Consider the following 19,405-nt stretch of genomic DNA (forward strand, 5'->3'; position numbering starts at 1 on the left):
CTTATTCTGTTGAGCAGTGAGACTGTTGAAGGCCATGCTAAGTTCTTCTCTATATCTAATATTACTTGTGGTTCGTTTTATGCTCATTTTATGTTTTAATAACAAATTAACATTTTTCACTGAGATCGGAATTCACACAAAGATTTCTCTGGTCCTTAAGCATTCATTCTTTCTTCAGAATTATGCAAGTTTTTGTTGCCATGAGAACACTTTGCCAATTAAAAACTTTGTGAAGCAAATAATTTAAAGATGTCACTTCCAAATATCAAACACATAAGTCAGCTCAAATCAACTAATAAGCTTTATATTGCATAGATAATTTTTCTTTATTCTATTTTTTCATTTCATAACTGATAATTTTAATTCCATTTATATTGTTTATTCAAGTGTATGAAGCTGTTCTCTGCCCTCGATGTGTGTAATGGACTTCTGTGATATTTGAAAGCACTTGTCCATGCTGTTCAGTAAAACACTGATTCAAGGAGGTTGAGCAGATGCACCCTCAGAAGATGTAACCTGGACAAGCTCAGCCATCCTGGTCTTGCTTTAGAAGATTCACAGTGCACCTTAATATATTAAAGACTTCAGGAAGTCCTGTGTGGGAAGAGAATAATTTTTAACTCACAGGTCTCCAGTTTGTTGTAAAATAGTTTCTTCATGATAAACCATCAGTCTTTGAAAGAATGTTTCTGAGGCTAACAAACTTTAAGCGATCTCTTCTAAAGAATTATAAATGCCTTCTTCTTTTTTAATTTTTCATTTGTTTTAATTAGTTACACATGACAGTACAATGACCTTGACATATCATACATTTGAATCAGATGGGATATAATTTCTCATTTTTATGAGTGTACAGGTTGCAGAATAAATGCCTTCTAGGAAGACATGGAATCAGAAGTGAAATCCTGATAGACTTTGGTGTCAGAAGTCAAAGGTTCAAATTACCCAAACCAGTTCTGGCTCTGTCCTGAAGAAAGTTTTTAACCACCACTCTGAAGATTATAAAAACTGTCTCACAGATACAATGTTTTCAACTGATCTTAGTTTTATTTTTCTTACTTCATAGTATTTTCCCAAATGCTGATTAATGGACCAAGTCCTGGACTGCTGGCCTAGCTGAGGTTGATGTCCTTTTAAACATGTGGTCAGTCTCACTGGTGACACCTGTTCTCTGGTAAGCCAGGTGGGGTGTAGTGATATTGAGACTAAGCAGAAGATCAGTGGGGAAGTGGTTATTCCACCCACACACTCTCACATGTTACAAACTGCAGCTGGTGATTATCTCTCAAGAGAAGTCTACTAGCGTGCATGTCAATGAAAAGTCCCGGGGCTTTGTTTGGCACGTGTGTGCCTTAATTACTGACCCCTACTCTAGCGAGGTCAACAAAGAAGAAGTTCTCTACTTTTCTGAGAAACAAGGGGAATGAAACAATCATAAAATCTGCCAGAAGAGTTAAAATCAATAATTTTTCAAAATATTACCTGGAGGTTTCCTCATGCTATAAGCACTATATTATCTGCAAGTTTTGTCTTCTATATTATTCAGTGCTCTCTATAAATAAAAATTGTGTACTAAAACTGTGAATTTTACTGATTCATGAATACATACGTTTTTCTACAAATTTTAAACAGATAAGGGTTTGTATAAGACCAGTTTTTGTATCAGTTTTTTCATTTTGGTTTGTCCTAAGAAATGACAAGTACTTCTATTGGAATATGGAAAAAGATCTTGGTGAAAAGGGTATCCCTGAATAAAAAAGAGCTTAGTCACTCTCTATGGTACTGTCTGCCTAGAAGGATAGCAGAATAAAATAGACATTATTATTGCTGTATGTATATACATGACTGCATGACCAATGTGATTCTGCAACCTGTACACTCAGAAAAATGAGAAATTATACCCCATCTGATTCAAATGTATGATATGTCAAGATCATTGTACTGTCATGTGTAACTAATTAAAACAAATTAAAATAAATAAATAAATAAATAAATAAACAAACAAATAAATAAATAGCTTAGTCACTCTCTATGGTACTGTCTGCCCTTTCCGTACCACATCTTCACATTCCAGTTCCCACACCCCATTTCTACCCATGGAAAAGTATAAGGCAAAGCACATGGCATGCCAATATTCTCTTTCAGAAAAATAAAAAATAAAAAAAAAAGTCTTTGGTCAACTTTCCTCAACACTTAACCAAACCTTAATAGGGGTGCTAGAAATTTGAGGGATACAGATTAAATTTAGTTAACTAATAAATACTGAAATAAAGACTAAATTATGTTTAAAAATAAAACTACATTCTTTTCTGGTACATTTAGAGTAATGATATGGGATCAGAAGTTTCATGTTTCTAAGGAGCAATTCTGTGGTTGATTGCAATGTTAGATGACCTCTAGGGACCTCCAGATGAACTATCCCCCTGAGCTGGGCAGGCACACACAAAGAAGGTCCACAAATAAAAGGCAACACAACAGCATCACTCCTGCTTGTTCGTTCTCTCTCTTTCTTTCTTTTTGTTTTTTCTGTTTAGCTTTTTTTTCTTTCTTTTTTCTTTTCTTTTCTTTTTTCTTTTTCTTTTTTTTTTTTTTTTTTGGTAATGAAAATATGAAGTAGTTCCAGATGGTGAACAAGTGGCCAGACTCACATAAGTTGCTAAGCTTGTTGGCATGAGAGAACCTGCTTCGTGGTGACATACAAGTACAGAATCCCCACAGCCTTGCTTCCTGGTGAAACTGGGGAGAACAAACCAACAATAGAGAAATGAGTACTGTAATTTATCTTGGAGGCCATTTAGGTTGTTTATCCCAAACTACATTTTGATTCGAGTTACAGTTTAATTATGAGTATTTGTTCTCTAACAGAGACTAAACAAAGGGTAACTATTTTCTTTTATCTTTTTCTTTGTTATGAAAATTTCAGTTTCTTGTTTGCCTCCCTCTCTCTTTAAATAGTGTCTTATGCTATGTGAACACATTCAGCTCCATTTCTTTCCATTCGGACAAATCTCTAAAACAAACTCCCACTAAGAAAGAGCAGAAGTTTGAACATGTTAGAAGTGTATGACTTTAATAACACCTTACATACTTCCTTAAGCTTTTATTGCATGCGTTTGTCGAGTCCCTTGGGTTATGAAGGAGATACTACCAAGTCTTTCTGTGTATCAAACTCTTGACAAATTTTCAGAGTAGGGAAGCCCACCATGTTAAGAAAACTTTCTCCAAGTTTCTGTCAGGGTATTTTTGATACTGAAATGTGAAATAATTATGCCACTGGAGGCTCCTAGGTTATGTTCACTCTCCTGTGTGGCTTGCCTGACTCCTGTCCTGGGTGGCAAGTGACTGGGATTTGCCCTCTTGATCTTGAAGCCCACACTCTCTTTTCAGAATATAGTCATTATTTTTACAACTATTCAAAGATTACCTTAACCATATAATTTTTAGAAAATATATTGTTGATGAATAATTTTTTTTTCTATCTAAAATACTTTACACTATGGTTGCTGCTGTTTGTTACTTTCTATGGTGGGGAACTGTTTTCACTTGTTAGCGGTAGTGGACTCCCTGAGATTGTCTCAACCCTCTTTGGTTTCTGCCTAAATTGTAATGATGAATGTCACTAACCACGCCATTTTTGGCAGAGCAGGAATCAAATTTTGGGTTAGAGCAGGAATCAAACCCTACATTGATAAATTAATAAACCAAATCCTCTACTGCTAAAATTAACAAGAATGATGAATTAATTTTAAAATCTTTTAATACATAAACCATTATGTTTAACAATTTTATAAAAGCTCCTTCATTATAGAAGTTCTATAATGTTAATATTTAACTAATTCACACTCACTGTCATGATAATAATATATTTTAATTGTTTGAACCTATCATTTGCATTATTCATCAGGTTTAAAAAATAAACATTTCCTTATCTATTTTTTGAGACAAATACATTCTTCTAAAATACCGTATTTCCATTGTATTCTGAATTTTGTACTGTTTAACTTTGAACTTTGTTATAAAATGTTTTATATTTCAATTGATATCATCTAATGTTGCTACATGGTTTCAACAAATCTATCATGAATGATGGACAAAAAATTATTGAACAAAAATGAAATGAGCACAATATTACTTTATCACTGATAAACTGCATTTCATTCTATATGAAAGAGTAAATGTGGATTCTATGAACTTGATTTTGTTTTTTCTCAAAAATTTATCTTTGGTATTAGAACAATGAATGGTATTTTAAAACTCTTATACCCTAGATGTTCAGTTCTTATTCAATCCAAGCCCCTCTGTGCATAGTTGCTGAATTTCACATTGTACCACATTATTGCATAAGGAGTTGAAGACTTTCACTCAAAACTCATATAATTTCAAATTTAAATATCAGCTTAGTCCTCTATTACCTTTAAAAAATGTTTATGTCACTGAAATATCTGAATCTCAGTTTTCCAAAACTTAAATTGGGCTAATAATATTTACTGCATAGGTTTGTTATTAGGATTATAAAATGTAAATTTATAGCTATGCATTAATTTATAAATTAGATATATACCAAAAATGTGGAGCATGAACACTATGGTTACTATTAATATGGTAATTTCAATGCAATAATTTGACACAGAAATTATAACAAAATATTCAATGAATTTGAATTTTTGAAACAGCATATCCTTTATTGAAAATAATTTGTAACTTAGCAAAAGGTGTTATTCTTGCAGGAAAGTGAACATCAAACTTTGGCACTGACTTTTTGAAAAATATTATTTAAAGGGTTCTTTTGTTCCATGGTGACAGCTATAAGATTTTAATATAATCATTAAATGAAGGAACTTTCTCATGATTTTTCAACTTGAAACATTTAAAGCACCAAAGGACAAACCTTTGAAAGGAAGGTACTTTTCCAAATACCTGAAATTCCTGTACACTGCATCTACACTTGGGACTTCCTAGATATTGACCATATTGGAAAAAAAAAAATCCTTCTACAAGGAAATGCAACTTTTAATTTTAAGTATTTTTCCTTAAGAAATTTCAGAATGGAAAAATAAAAAGAATAAGAACGCTGAGATTATAAGAAAGGTGAAAAGTAAATACTGAACCAGTCTTTCTCAAAGCTTATTTTTAAATAAATTACATTTGCTCAGTGTAGGCATACACCACTTATCTGGTTATAAGCCCAAATTCATTCAGAACTCTGTCATTGGAATCCCTGCGAGGTACTTACAGAGGCACCCTTAGTTATGGAAAGGCATAGCAGCTACTATTACAATCAGAAGTGGGTTAATATAGTAAGTCAAATGCAGACCCAGATATGGAGAACAAATCTTAAAACATGATTACAATACAATGTACTTAATTAGACTATATTTATTTGTTGGAAATAAATTTTCTGAAAAAAGCTCATGATCTGGACCATCTGGTTCCAAAGTGGGTATTTGATGACTCTAATTGCAACAAACATGTATCAAGTGACAACCAGGAACTCAAGGCATCAGGGACCCAACCATGAATAGAATGCAAATGCCTGTCCTCCAGGATATCACTGTGTCTGATGACAAATGTGTAACAAATTGTTATAACACACTGTTTGAATGTGCAGAGTCTAGAGAGATGCAGTGAAGAGGATTTATCTCAGACTCTCCTCAAACACTCTATGAAAATTCACTGAGGAGATGACACAGTAAGAGGGACATATGGACAGTGACAGGTGAAGGTCACAGCTTTATAACTAAGGGATCTAGGTTGCTTTAGTTTTGAGCTTTTATTTAGTTTCCATGAGAAACAAAGGATCACTGTCTAAGCAAGGTTGACTTGAACGTGGTAGGTAATTGACAAAGTCAATTTGTACTTGGTCAAAGAAGAAAACAGATGTGATTCTGCAATCTGTATTTGGGGTGAAAATGGGAGTTCAAAGCACAATTTGAGTCTAATGTATGAAAGATGATATATCATGAACTATGTAATGCGATAAATAATCAATAAAAAAAATTAAAAAAAAAAAAAGAAAAAAAAGAAAATCTCAAACGTAAGCAAGTTTGCCTCCCCCCACCCCTCAGATAATGGTTTTGCTGCTGCTTTACCCTGGATCTGAAAACAGATTTTTGAAAGCATTGTGCCTGTTCAGTATCTTTTCATTTATTCTTTGCTTTGAACCAAAAGTTGTTATGAAGAGTTCATATATCTGCTGCTTCTAATTCTGTGTTTCTGTTTATTGTATGTAGATTCTGTATTCTTTCTTTTAATACAGTAAATGAAATATATTTTACATTTGTGAACAAAACTATTACTGATAGATTTAAGTATTTTTAAATGTATATTAATATGGGAGGCATTCAAAATATATTCTTACCCTCCCAAAGAACTGTAATGGCAGTAATTTGGCTACATACAGAATTCATTTTATGTTGCCAAACCTTTGCAGCCTCCTCAAATTGTCAACAGGAAGTGGGAGTTCCTTAACCACAAAACCGTTGGAATTGATAGTATTTTGAGAGTACAGTGAATGGGATTCCCTAATGTCATTTCTCAGATTTTGGCAACAAGGTTGGTGACCAGAGAATTCTTGAGGCTGAGCCCTTAGGTCTGGAACATGTTTCCTGTTCATTATCCTGCAGTATGAAGTTACTAGTTCCGAAGTATAATACAAGGAACATCTGTTTTATACTTTTTATAGCAATTGAAAGAATTTCTCACAGTCGGGGTGTGCCTTATTGATGAGGTAAGTTAATTTTTGTCATTCTATGAATTATACTTATTTGTTATTACTCTTTGATTTATGTACTCAGAGAAAGATTCTTTTGAATGAATGCAAAATAACAAAGCACACTAAATAGTATTAACATACACCTAAACCTATAGGCTACCATAGTTACAAATGGCCTCATTCATTCGGATCCTTTAGAAGCAGACACTAACGAATTACAAATAATTTTACAGGTAAATGCCTGTGAAAGATAAAGGGGCGAGTAAGCAAGAAGACTTTCAGAGGAGCATGCAGATATAACACCCATGACAGAAGAGAGGGAAGAAAGAAGCTTTGAGAAAAACAGCTTCCCACAGCTGTACAGCTCTAGGAAAGTCTTGGCCAGGCCAAAAGGGAACCCCAAAGCAAAAGTTGGATTATTGGTGGGCGCTGTATTGGCCAAAAGAGGCTAGAACTTCACTCCCCCCCATAGTGCTGTGCCATTATTTGATGGAAATTTAACTAGAACACGTGTTCCATGAACACTGTAGTGGAACCTGGAACTGTGCAGCTGGAGACTGTCAGGTAACTCTACTGAGCAGGGCAGGGTCTTATAAAGGAGGACCTGAGAAGTTTAGATAGATGGCCACCATACTGTTCTTACATATGTTTTGTTTCCTTTAATGAAAATCTCACTTATGAAGAGAAATAAAAGTAATTTTGACAAAATAATTATGTAAAGTATATCAAAAGAAATAAACTTCAAAGTCTCAGTAGTTAACCATTTAAGATTGATCTTTTTGACCTTAAAACGTTTGGGGATCACTTAATTTTTTTCAACATTAGCATAAAGTTTGTAAAGACAATTAAAGACATTTTGTTTGAACAAAATTGAGGATTTTATTTTATCATCTTATTAGGATATAAGGAAGAGTATTATAATCAAGAAAAAATGGACAATAGAGAGTAATTTGTGTTGTATGGTATGGAAATTAGAGGGTGGAACTAGATATGATGCTTTTTATTATTTGCCTTAGCTGGAGTCTTCAGTGTACTCTTTGAAAAATATTTTGATTGGAGTGGGTAGAGAAACATGGCTTAACCTATACAGTATACAAAGTGTATAACAAAACAGCTCAGAAGAAAGTTAATGATAGAGGAAAATGTTTAAAACCATTGCTAAGGAGAATAAAATGAAAAACAGCCTGTAAAGGTTTTTCTTCTTCCCTCTTTCCTACTTTTATTTATTTATCAATATTTTAACAATCTAATCTTTGAGTAATAAGATTATATTTCTGTTCTTTGGGTTCTATATTTGTAAATGTCCTACAATAAAGATGTGCTGTTATTATAATTATGAGAAATAATATAATATGTATAAATAATTAGAGCTCAGGGTAATTATTTGCATGCAAATTCATATCCACCAACATATCTCACAATTACTAATGCATGCAACACAGCATCAGCAGCAACATAAGAGAAGAAAGTTATTGGACATATGATTCTCTTGCACCATCAAATTTGTATTATACAACTCAAACTCACAGGCTGAATAAAATACATGTCTATATATTCAGTTTTATCTTGACAAAGTTTCCATCTGACATGATAAATATCCCCAAATCTCCAAATTTTGACTAGAGCCAAAGTATTGAACTCTATTCACTCTAAATAAATAGTATTGGCTTTCACATGTGGTTAGGTAACCTCTAATAACATTTTCAACACATATTTTATTTGTAGTGCTTGTGTTTATTTCTAAATTTTTATTTACCGTGATGTTTCTATGCATGCAAAGAAATAGATTGAAAGTGCTAATAAAAGGAATATGGGAAATATGATTACAGTGGTAAAAATTTTTCAGAAATCTTTTAAACTGATAATAAGTAGAAGATCATATTTTATAGGACACATTGTTTAAGGGAAGGTATAATTATATAAGACAAAAAATAGAGTGTCAGGCTATTGTGATTGAATATAGCTGGACAGAGAGAGGGAAGAGTGATCTCAAACAAAAAAATATTTGAGATTTTGTAGGTATTTTTAAATACTCTTTAACATTTATTCTGGAAATAACTAGGAGTTTCAAAAATGTAGAGGTATGCCTGGTTAATATACTATTAATAATCCTTTGAATGCAACTAGAATGTCCAAGAACTAGTGTATATAAAGAACTCAAAGAGTTAAACTCCAAAAAAACCAAATAACCCAATCAATAAATGGGCCAACGAACAGAACAGACACTTCTCAGAAGGTGATGTACAATCAACAAATATACGAAAAAATGTTCATCATCTCTAGCAATTGGAGAAATGCAATTCAAAACTACTCTAAAATTTTATCTCACTCCAGTCAGAATGGCAACTGTTAAGAATACAAACAACATTGAATCATCCTGATTCAATTTGGGCAAATCATATGACTGTAGAAATTTGTCAGTGCTTTCAGTATTTTCTATGTTATTGGAGTACAAGTTTTCAAAATAATTTCTAATTATGTTCTTTATTTCTGTAGTGTCTGTTGTAATATTTCCTTTTTAATCACAGATGTTAGTAATTTGAGTTTTCTCCTTCTCTTTGTTAGTATGGCTAAGGGTTTGTCAATTTTTTTTTCAAAGAACAAACTTATTGTTTTGTCAAGTTTTTCAATTGTTTCTTTTATTTCAATTTCATTGATTTCAGCTTTGATTTTAATTATTTCCTGTCTTCTACTGCTTTTGGTGTTGATTTGTTCTTCTAACAAGTATCTTATATCCAGCAAAAATTAAGCTTTTAGGGCTTAATTTCTAGGGCTTTGAGATATAATGTAAAGTCATTTATTTGTTGACTTTTTCTTCTTTTAAAGAATGAACTTTCCTCCTAACACTGCCTTCATAGTATCCCAGAGATTTCAATATGTTGTATCTGTGTTCTTATTCACCTCTAAGAATTTTTTCACTGCTCCTTGATGTCTTTTGCAACCCATTGTTCATTTAGTAGCATATTATTTAGTCTCCAGGTGTTGGAGTCGTTTCCATTTTTTATTCTATCATTGATTTCTAATTTTATTCCATTATGATCTGATAGAATGCAGTGTAGTAGCTCTACATTTTTATATTTGCTAAGAGTTGCTTTGTGGCATAATATACGGTCTATTTTAGAGAAGGATCCATGTGCTGCTGAGAAGAAAGTGTATTCACTCATTGAAGGATGAAACAGTCTATATACGTCAGTTGAGTCTAAGTTATTGATTGTATTATTGGGTTCTACTTTTTTCTTTGTTCAGCTTTTGTTTGGAAGATCTATCCAGTGGTGAAAAACGTGTATTAAAGTCACCCAGAATTACTGTGTTGTGGTCTATTTGACTCTTGAACTTGAGAAGAGTTTGTTTGATGAATGTAGATGCTTCATTGTTTGGGGCACATAAATTTATTATTGCTATCTCTTGTTGATGAATGGTTCCCTTAAGCAGTATGAAATATCCTTCTCCATTCCTTTTTATTAACTTTGGATTGAAGTCTATTTTATTTGATATGAGGATGGAAACCCTTTCTTGCTTCTGCAGTCCATGTGCATGGTATTATTTTTCCCAACTTTTCGCCTTTAGTCTATGGATATCTTTTCCTATGAGATGAGTCTCTTGATGGCAGCATATTATTGGGTCTTTTTTAATCCAATCAAAATTTCTTTTGATTGGTAAGTTTAGGTGGTTAACATTAAGGGATATTATTGAGATATGATTTGTATTCCCAGCCATTTTTATTTATCTTTTGTATTTTTTGTATTTAACTTGACTCAGTTTCTCTTTGATTACTTTTTTTCTTTAGTGTAATATCTCCCTTTGCTGATTTTCATTGTTGTTTTTCATTTCCTCATCATGGAATATTTTGCAGAGGGTGTTCTGTGGTTTAGGCTTTCAAGTTGTAAATTCTTTTAATTTTTGTTTATTATGGCAGGGTTTTATTTCATTGTCAAATCCAAACCTTAATTTTGCTGGATATAAGATTCTTGGTTGGCATCCATTTTTTTTCCAGAGCTTGATATATGTTGTTCCTGGATCTTATAGCTTTCAGGATCTGGGTTGAAAAATCTACACATAATCTAATTGTTTTCCCCCTATATTTAGCCTGATTCTGGCTTTTAATATTCTCTCCTTATTCTTCATGTTAGGCTTATTGATTATAATATGACTTGCTGTGGATCTAGTGTGACTTTGTACATTTGGCATCCTGTAAGCCTCTTGAATTTGGTTTTCCAATTCATTCTTCATGCGTGGAAATTTTCTTATATTATTTCATTGAATATATTATTAATTCCTTTGGTTTGGAACTCTATGCCTTTCTCTATCCCAATCATTCTTAAATTTGGTCTTTTAATGCTATCTCATATTTCTTGAATGTTTTGCTCATGGTTTCTTACCATCTTCCCTGTGTGGTTTACATTCTTTTTTAGATTATATATTTTGTCTTCTTTGTCTATGAGTTCCTGTCTTCCAAGTGGTCTAATCTGTTGTTGATGCTATTAGTGAACTTTTAAATTGTTTCTTTCATTTCAAGAATTTCTGTTTGTTTGTTTTTAGAACCTCAATCTCCATATTAAAGTAATCTTTTGATTCCTACATTTATTTATGTAGCTTTTGTCAAAATGATCTTTAGCTGCCTGCATTTGCTCTCTTATATCATGCTTTAATTCACAGAACATTTTAATCATGTACATCCTGAACTCCGTCTTTGTACTTTCTTCTGCTGTGCTGGCCATGGATTCTAATAATGTGGTATCTTGATTTGTTTAGGGTGCTTTGTTCCCTTGGCTTTCATATTGCTTGTGTGTCTTTCCTTCTAGAACTATGGATCCTAAGCATTACCATTTTTACCCTATAGGCTTAGAGTGACCCTGTAGGGATCCAATACCTCTCCTTTGAAGTGAAGGACAATGTTAACAGATTCCAGTATAAACAATATACACCCTAAAAACAAATGTTTGCTACTAAGATGTTTATAGTTGGGTCACAATGTACAGAAATTGTTAATTCAATTGTTATCTACAATATACTCGGTAGGTTTGTAAAAAGGTTCGGATGGTGGACAAAGAATCAAAGATGAAGAATAGAATGATATGCCGAGAAGGTAGGATGTGAGGCTATAGAGTTATTATATTTTAGGAAGTGTGAAAGAGAAATCTAAACAGGAAAATTAATACCAAGAGAAGGAAAAGGAAGTAATTTTGGGTAGACAAGTTAAGTGAAAAGACAGTAGAGTACATAAAACAAACACACACACATATATTTAAGAAATTAAAAAATTAAATGGTAGAAATTGGTGGGCAAATAAAAAAGAATGTACAACACAACTGTAATATAATATTCAGACATCCAGTCCTCAAAAATCCTAATTCATGCAAAGTACTTGGTTTTACATATGTTGGGGATATAAGGGCAGGCAAATAGAGAGGAAGAGGGAAAAAATTCTTGAAGGTTGAAACAGGTTTGTTTTGGTTGGAAATCCGTGCCTTTCCTGCTTCCCTTCTCATCCAGTAAGTGGGGTAGTCTGTTGTTAGCTGGTATGTCTGTCCTCAGGATGGTGAAGGTAATCAGGGTGTCATTGTGCCAGGGTAGTAGCTGCTAGGGAAAAGGGGGAGTTAGGAACTGATTGTCTGGCCAGCTGGAGTTTCAAATTGGGAGTTGCCCCCACTAAAGATGATGATGAAGGTGAGCCAAGGTGGAGGCGTCTGCTTTCAGAGAGGTCTTGGAAGGTGGCCAAGGAACTATTACACAAGGCTGTCCATGTTTTCCTAAAGAGCTTAAGGAGCACAGAAGATTTTCAGGTGGAGTAGTTGTATGTTAGATATATTTTCCAAACAGCTTGGGAGTAGGAAATGGAGCAAGATTGGCAGCAGGGGGTAAAAAATGAAATCAAGACATACTGAGGCCAGGCATGACTATGGTTCCAGTAACTAGGGAGGCTGAGGCAGGAAGATTGCAAGTCCAGGGCCAATCTCAGCAATTTAGTGAGACCATGTTGCAAATTAAAAAAATAAAAAAGGCTGTGGATGTAGCTCAGTGTTTAAGCAGCCGTGGGTTCAATCCTGGTACAAAAAAAAGAAAAAAAAAAAAGACATACTGCAGGATGATAATGGTGATTAATTACATAGAGAAAATGTGGTTTTCCATTTTCCTCATATGGACCAGGAAATCAGAGAATCAGAGGATCAGAACTGGGGAAGTATATAAATAATAATTGTTTAAAATTGTAGTTGTAGTTAAATTTAAATATAAAATACGGAAGAATATAGAAAAAGTGTATCATTATGGAAAAAATTGAATGAAGATTTCTGTTTTTTCCTTTACCAGATTAGATATCACAGAATTTTTTCCTATTCTTTTACAAACAGTTTACCATTAAATCATTTAACATATTTAACAATGCTTTTGCCTCTAACGATATAAGGACCATAGACTATCATTAATGTAATCTTCTTTCTACCTTCCATGTTATCGTTGACCAGGATTTTAGTTTAAATATTTTAAAGCCCACACAGTTAGTTATAATTACTATTAATTCTTTTCAGGTTTTATTTGCATGTACAAATATGGTTATTTTTCACTTTATTCAAAATGTTTTTCTTATACCTTATACCTACCTTCTAGATTCATCCTTCTTGAAGCATTTCTTCTACTTATTTAAAAAATTCTTTCCAAGATATAGGTTTTCTTATTTTTAATCCTCTGTAATTAGGATGAATCTTAAAATTGATAACATAGCATAGTTTACCAGAACTTTTCTTTTACTGATGCATCACACAATATATAGCATCTTACTTCCAGTGAACTCTGGTAGCTCTCTTGTGAAGGTCTATGTACAGAACAACTTTCAGACTTTGTACGTATAAAAGTGTCACTATTTCATTTTCACTCACTAATTCTGAGTATGGAAGCTTAATTTGACAATCATTTTCCCCTAGCACTTTGAAAACACTATTCCACTTGTTTCTGGAGTCTATTGATGCTGTCAGTTTAATTGTCATTTCTTTGCAGGTAATTTATTCTTTTTCATGTCTTTTAAGATTGTTAAGACATATGGAGTTCTGATTTCTCCACATACTTTCTTTCTTTGTGTATCTTGAAGACTGTCCTGAGGAAGTAATAGAAATTATTTTTTTTAAGATTTCTGAAGTCAGCAATTCTGAAGATAACTATGTCTAAGATGTGACTCTGGTGATGTTGGCTGAACTGCTGTATAACTAAGGACTAAGTGCTCATGAAGAGGTTAGGGAGATCCAAGATGGCAGGCCAGAGGTAGGCAGCATTCTGTGTTGCTCCATGACCTGGGACTCAAGTAGTGAGAATACTAATTCTCTGCAAGTGATAGTCCTGCTCCCGCCTGGGAATTATGGCCACTGTGCCCATTCAGGACTCCAGGCCTTAACATCAGAGTAGGTCTCCCAACTACTTGCCCATGCAGGACTACCAGGCACCTGAGCGGGACCATCAGCACCTGCACAGAAATTTCGGTCACCCACCAGAGCAGAAATCACAGCCGCTCCTCCCATGCAGGCAACACCATGGCTTGGTTCTGCCGTCCCATACTGACACCCCATAGATAAGGAAGAGGGGTAGGAGGGAAAGGAAGGGGTCATGGGGTTATTAATGATGGTGAAATGTGACGATCATTATTATAAAAAGTACATGTATGAAGACACAAATTTGTATGAATATACTGTGTATTCAACAAGAAATATGAAAAATTGTGCTCTATATATGCAATAAGAATTTTAATGCATTCCACTGTTATAAATAAATAAATACACAAATAAATAAATAATTCTTGGATTGTCTCACTCATGAGCATTTGGGTTACATCTCATATCTAAACAATAACAGGACACATACTTCTATTGACTAAGAATACCTGGGTTTGAAACCAAGCTCCATCACTCAGTAACTGTTATTTAGACAATGTGGAATAACATGTATTTTCTAAGTTATCTGGGCAGTTAGGTACTCACATAGAAAGTGAGGTTTCTTTTGTGTATTATTTGGTATATTGAATAAAAATAATCCAGTAAATAATTTTGCATGGAGCTTGACTGATAACAGGAATTCATAAATGGTAGCTGTTGCAAGGATGTTGGTAAACAGCTGTAATCTCAGCTACTCAAGATGCTGAGGCAGGAAGATTTGCTAGTTGGAGGTCAGCCTCAGAAATTTAGTGAGATCTTGTCTCAAAATAGAAAATGAGAATGGTTGGGGTTGTATCTCAACGGTAGAACACTCCTGGGTTCACTCCCAGTACTACAATAAATAAGTAATGAATAAATAAATTAATAAATAAATAAGAATAACTGTTTTGCTAGTTGTAATTATTATAGAATTTCTTCCCTTAAGTATGATAGCATCTAGGGAAGATAGAAAATTCTATAATTCAGTTATGTTGGGCTAAATTTCGGCAGTAGTAGTAAGTGGGGACACATAAAGAATGCAATAAAGACTTGACAGGAATAAAGATGCTTTCCTGGGAAGGTAACATCAGAAGTGAGTCCTGAAAGAATAGTTGGGATCTATCTGATAGTGTGGAGGGGACCAGTGGGAAGACAGGAAGACTCAGGAATGATATGAAGCAAACACACCCTGGTAGAGTTTGTCTATTTGTCCCATGCCCTGACTCCCTATCCCACTATGGAATCAGCCTATATATACATATATATATATATATATATATATATATATATATATATATATATATATATATATATTCGGCATTTGGTTTTGTGGGATTGGCTAACTTCGCTTAGCATTATCTTTTCTAATTTCATCCACTTACCTGCAAATGCCATGATTTTATTGTCTTTTATTGCTGAGTAATATTCCATTGTATATACATGCTACATTTTTTTTTATCCATTCATCTATTGAAGGGCATCTAGGTTGGTTCCACAGTTAAGCTATTGTGAATTGTGCTTCTATAAACATTGATGTGGCTGTGTCCCTGTAGTATGCTATTTTTTATCCTTTGGGTATAGACCAAGGAGAAGGATAGCTGGATTAAATGGTGGTTTCATTCCCAATTTCCCAAGAAATGTCCATACTGCTTTCCATACTTAGCTGCACCAATTTTCAGTTCCACCAACAGTTTATGAGTGTACCTTTTTCCTGACTTCCTTGCCAACACTTACTGTTGTTTGTCTTCATAATATCTGCCATTCTGACTGGAGTGAGATGGTATCTTAGAGTGGTTTTGATTTGCATTTCTCTAATTGCTAGTGATGATGAACATTTTTTCATGTATTTGTTGATTGATTGTGCATCATCTTCTGAGAAGTGTCTATTCAGGTCTTTGGCCCTTTATTGACTGGGTTATTTGGGTTTTTTTGGTGCTTAGTTTTTTGAGTTCTTTATATACCCTACAGATTAGTGCTCTATCTGATGTGTGAGGGGTAAAGATTTGCTCCCAAGATGTAGGCTCTCTATTCACCTCACGGATTGTTTCTTTTGCTGACAGGAAACTTTTTAGTTTGAGTCCATCCCATTTATTGATTTTTGATTTTAATTCTTGCAGAGTCTTATTAAGGAAGTTGGGGCCTAATCCCACATGATGTCGATCAGGGCCTACTTTTTCTTCTGTTAGACGCAGGGTCTCTGGTTGTATTCCTAAGTCCTTGACCCATTTTGAGTTGAGTGAGAGATAATGGTTTAATTTCATTTTATTGCATATGAATTTTCAGTTTTCCCAGCACCATTTGTTGAATTCATCAGAGGTGAACTGATCAGTCTATGTGAGCTGTGATCTAATTTGTGAATTATTCCACCAATGGACTACCGGATGGCAACTATAGTGGATAGGTGAGGCTGGAGGAGAAAAATCACTGGGGATATGACTTTGGGATTTATATTTTCTCCCTGGTGAGCAGACCTCTCTCTCTTTTTCTCTCTCTAGTTCCTGATTGCCTTATCTTTCCACCATAATGTTCTGCCTCATCTTAGGCCTAGAATTATAGAGCTGGCAGAGCATGAACTAAATCCCTGAATTCATGAGCCAATATAAACATTTCCTCCTTTAGAGGTGTTCTTTTCAGGTCTTTTGTTCACAGCTATACAAAAGCTAACTAAAATGTTTTTGTTACCACTATCTCCGACCATTCATTCCAAACTCCTGTATAATATAGTACTTCATACTGTGCATGCACTCAATGAACATATTTTAAGGAAGGAAATGAGGAAGTAGAAGGGTGGAAAAGGCTGAGGGGTAAAGGAAAGAATTTGGGATGCAGTAAGACAAGAAAAGGAGTTATGAAGCCAATTCAGAAGGTTTGATGGGTCCATTTCCAAATAAATGGAGCAAATCTATGATAAAGAAAAGACAATGTGAAAGGAGGTAAAGTGAGTCACACTTGTACCCTTTAGAAAAAATATATCCAGAACCAACTAAGGTATTTGCCATCTCTAGACAATCAGTTTGATGTGTGTTGTTTACATATTCTGGTGTAAAGTTATCTGGATGGTTATTTTGGATTTTCATCAGCCTAGATTATTAAGGTTTCCTAAAAGGTTTTAGTCTTATAAAAATGCACAAGGTGGGTGAGTAAGAAGGGAATAGAGTAGGTTGATCACTTATGTAATATTGTGAAGATCAAAATATAAATTTCTAGTGGTTTCCCGTTATGGAAATGACAATCCCATTGAAATATGAGTCAATGACTTAGCTTAGAATATTATATATAACTTACTTGACTGTGATTCTTCCTATGTGTGGATTCTGACTATGCTGAATCAGGGCAGAAAATAGGATTGTTTTCTTTTGTTTTGTTTTCACTATTTCTAATACTAGTTAACCAGTGACAAACAAAATACACAGTGTCTTTTTTGCTTTTTTGTCTTTTTTTGGAGTATGTGATGTTTAATTTGACTTTTAAATAATAATACATTTCTCTTTTAGAACAACCTAACAGTGAGATGATTTGAGAATGGAGAATAAAATAGGTCTTATCCTAACTCTCTCTGCACTTTAAATTTTTAGTGTATCAAGGATTTTACTTTTCTTAATCTGGGCTTTTAAGTATGGAATGCATGTTGTACATACCAGAGTAAGTAGGGAAACCTTTAGAAGGAAATAAGCAACTCTGGGATTTTTCTTTCCTCCACTACCCATGTGAGAACCATGATTTTTTTAGGTAATGACAAAAATCCAAATGTTTTTAATTTATATCTCACTGGCCATTTATTAACTTCCTTGAGAGAAGATAAACTGATTGAGCAAAAAACTGTGGTCTAAATACACAGTGCCCATCTAATCAGTTCTACCATTGTGCTTCACAGGGGAATACTTAAATTGTAATTCTCTGTACATCAATAAATTAAGCAATATGCAACTTACTTGATTGACAGGGTAGTTCAATGCAGGGACACATTTGAGTATTTCCCAAACCTAGGGTACTTACATAGGTGATCTTAGGTATATATGGGAAGTATAGAGACATGAAAAATATTAAATTGCATTGTCAAAATGTCAATCTTTTAAAATGATCTTTCAATTTCTTTTTTTTTTTAATAAAAAGAGAGAAGGCCTGAAATCCAGAAACTTTGGTGGATAATAGTGTCAACTTAAAATTAAACATTATTTTGCTTTGATAATATTTATTTTAAATTTATTTCAGTAATCCTAGAAGTTATCTATTATGAACAAGATTGTTTACATAAAAACAGAAGGTCTATTTCAAGAAAAATATTACACAATTGTACACCTTTTTTCTTTTTGATAAGGCAAAAGTCTTAAGTTTGATAAAACAATGTCTGAAATCTGGTACAAGTTTGAGGAAAGGGTTACGGATGTAATACGGCAATGATTTAATTATATAGAGTAAATTCCTTCTATATCAGAGGACTGAAATGAAGAATTGTAACTTATCAGTCTAATAATACTCTGAACACTTCAGTCTGAATTCCTATGTAATTTCATACAGCTGTATGTGTGTGTGTGTGTGTGTGTGTGTGTGTGTGCCCACACACATACATGAATGCACATTAGCTGCTGGTTTTGAGTAGTTGCTTCAGGTCTCCAACTTCCCTGTGACCCATAGTATCCTCTGCTTGTAGTCACTGAGCAGTAGAAAGTATGTGTTAATATATTTTCTTGGAAGATGAGCATAAACACCTTCACAGCACATGTGCAAAACCCATAGGAAGCATCAATGATTATAAAAAAGTGCATGGAGGAACAATTTGCAGTGGTAATAAGAATTCCCTCTTTTCCTATTTAAAAAAGGACTCTGGTATTGAATTTGTACTTTCATTGCTTGCTGGTTTCATTTAAAATACCCATATGTTTTTGGAATCTGAAACTCAGAGTAAGGTCAAACAGCATGCTGTAATTAGGGTGTTCATCTTTGGGAATGGAGAAGGATTTGTGTAAGTTTTAAAAGTATTGTGAATGATGAAGTAACCACAAGCCCATTAAGTTGGTTGTTACTATAACCTCTGGACCGAACAATTCATAACAGCCTTAGTTCAGAACCATAGCAAAATTCAGAATTATTCAAGCTTTCTACATAACAGGAACTTAGCCTGCTCCAATGATAAACAGACACACATGAAGGAAAATTCCACTGACCCTGCATTCACCTCCACCTCAGAGGCCTAATTGCTTAAGAAGTAGTACTAAAACAAAGCAAATATCTTTAGTCTCTGTAGCTGGGAAGAGCAGGGGAATGAATATTTTGATAGGGTTAAACAGTTTTCAGA

Source organism: Spermophilus citellus (assembly GCF_964194105.1).
Source record: "Spermophilus citellus genome assembly, chromosome: 1".
Taxonomy (NCBI): Eukaryota; Metazoa; Chordata; class Mammalia; order Rodentia; family Sciuridae; genus Spermophilus; species Spermophilus citellus.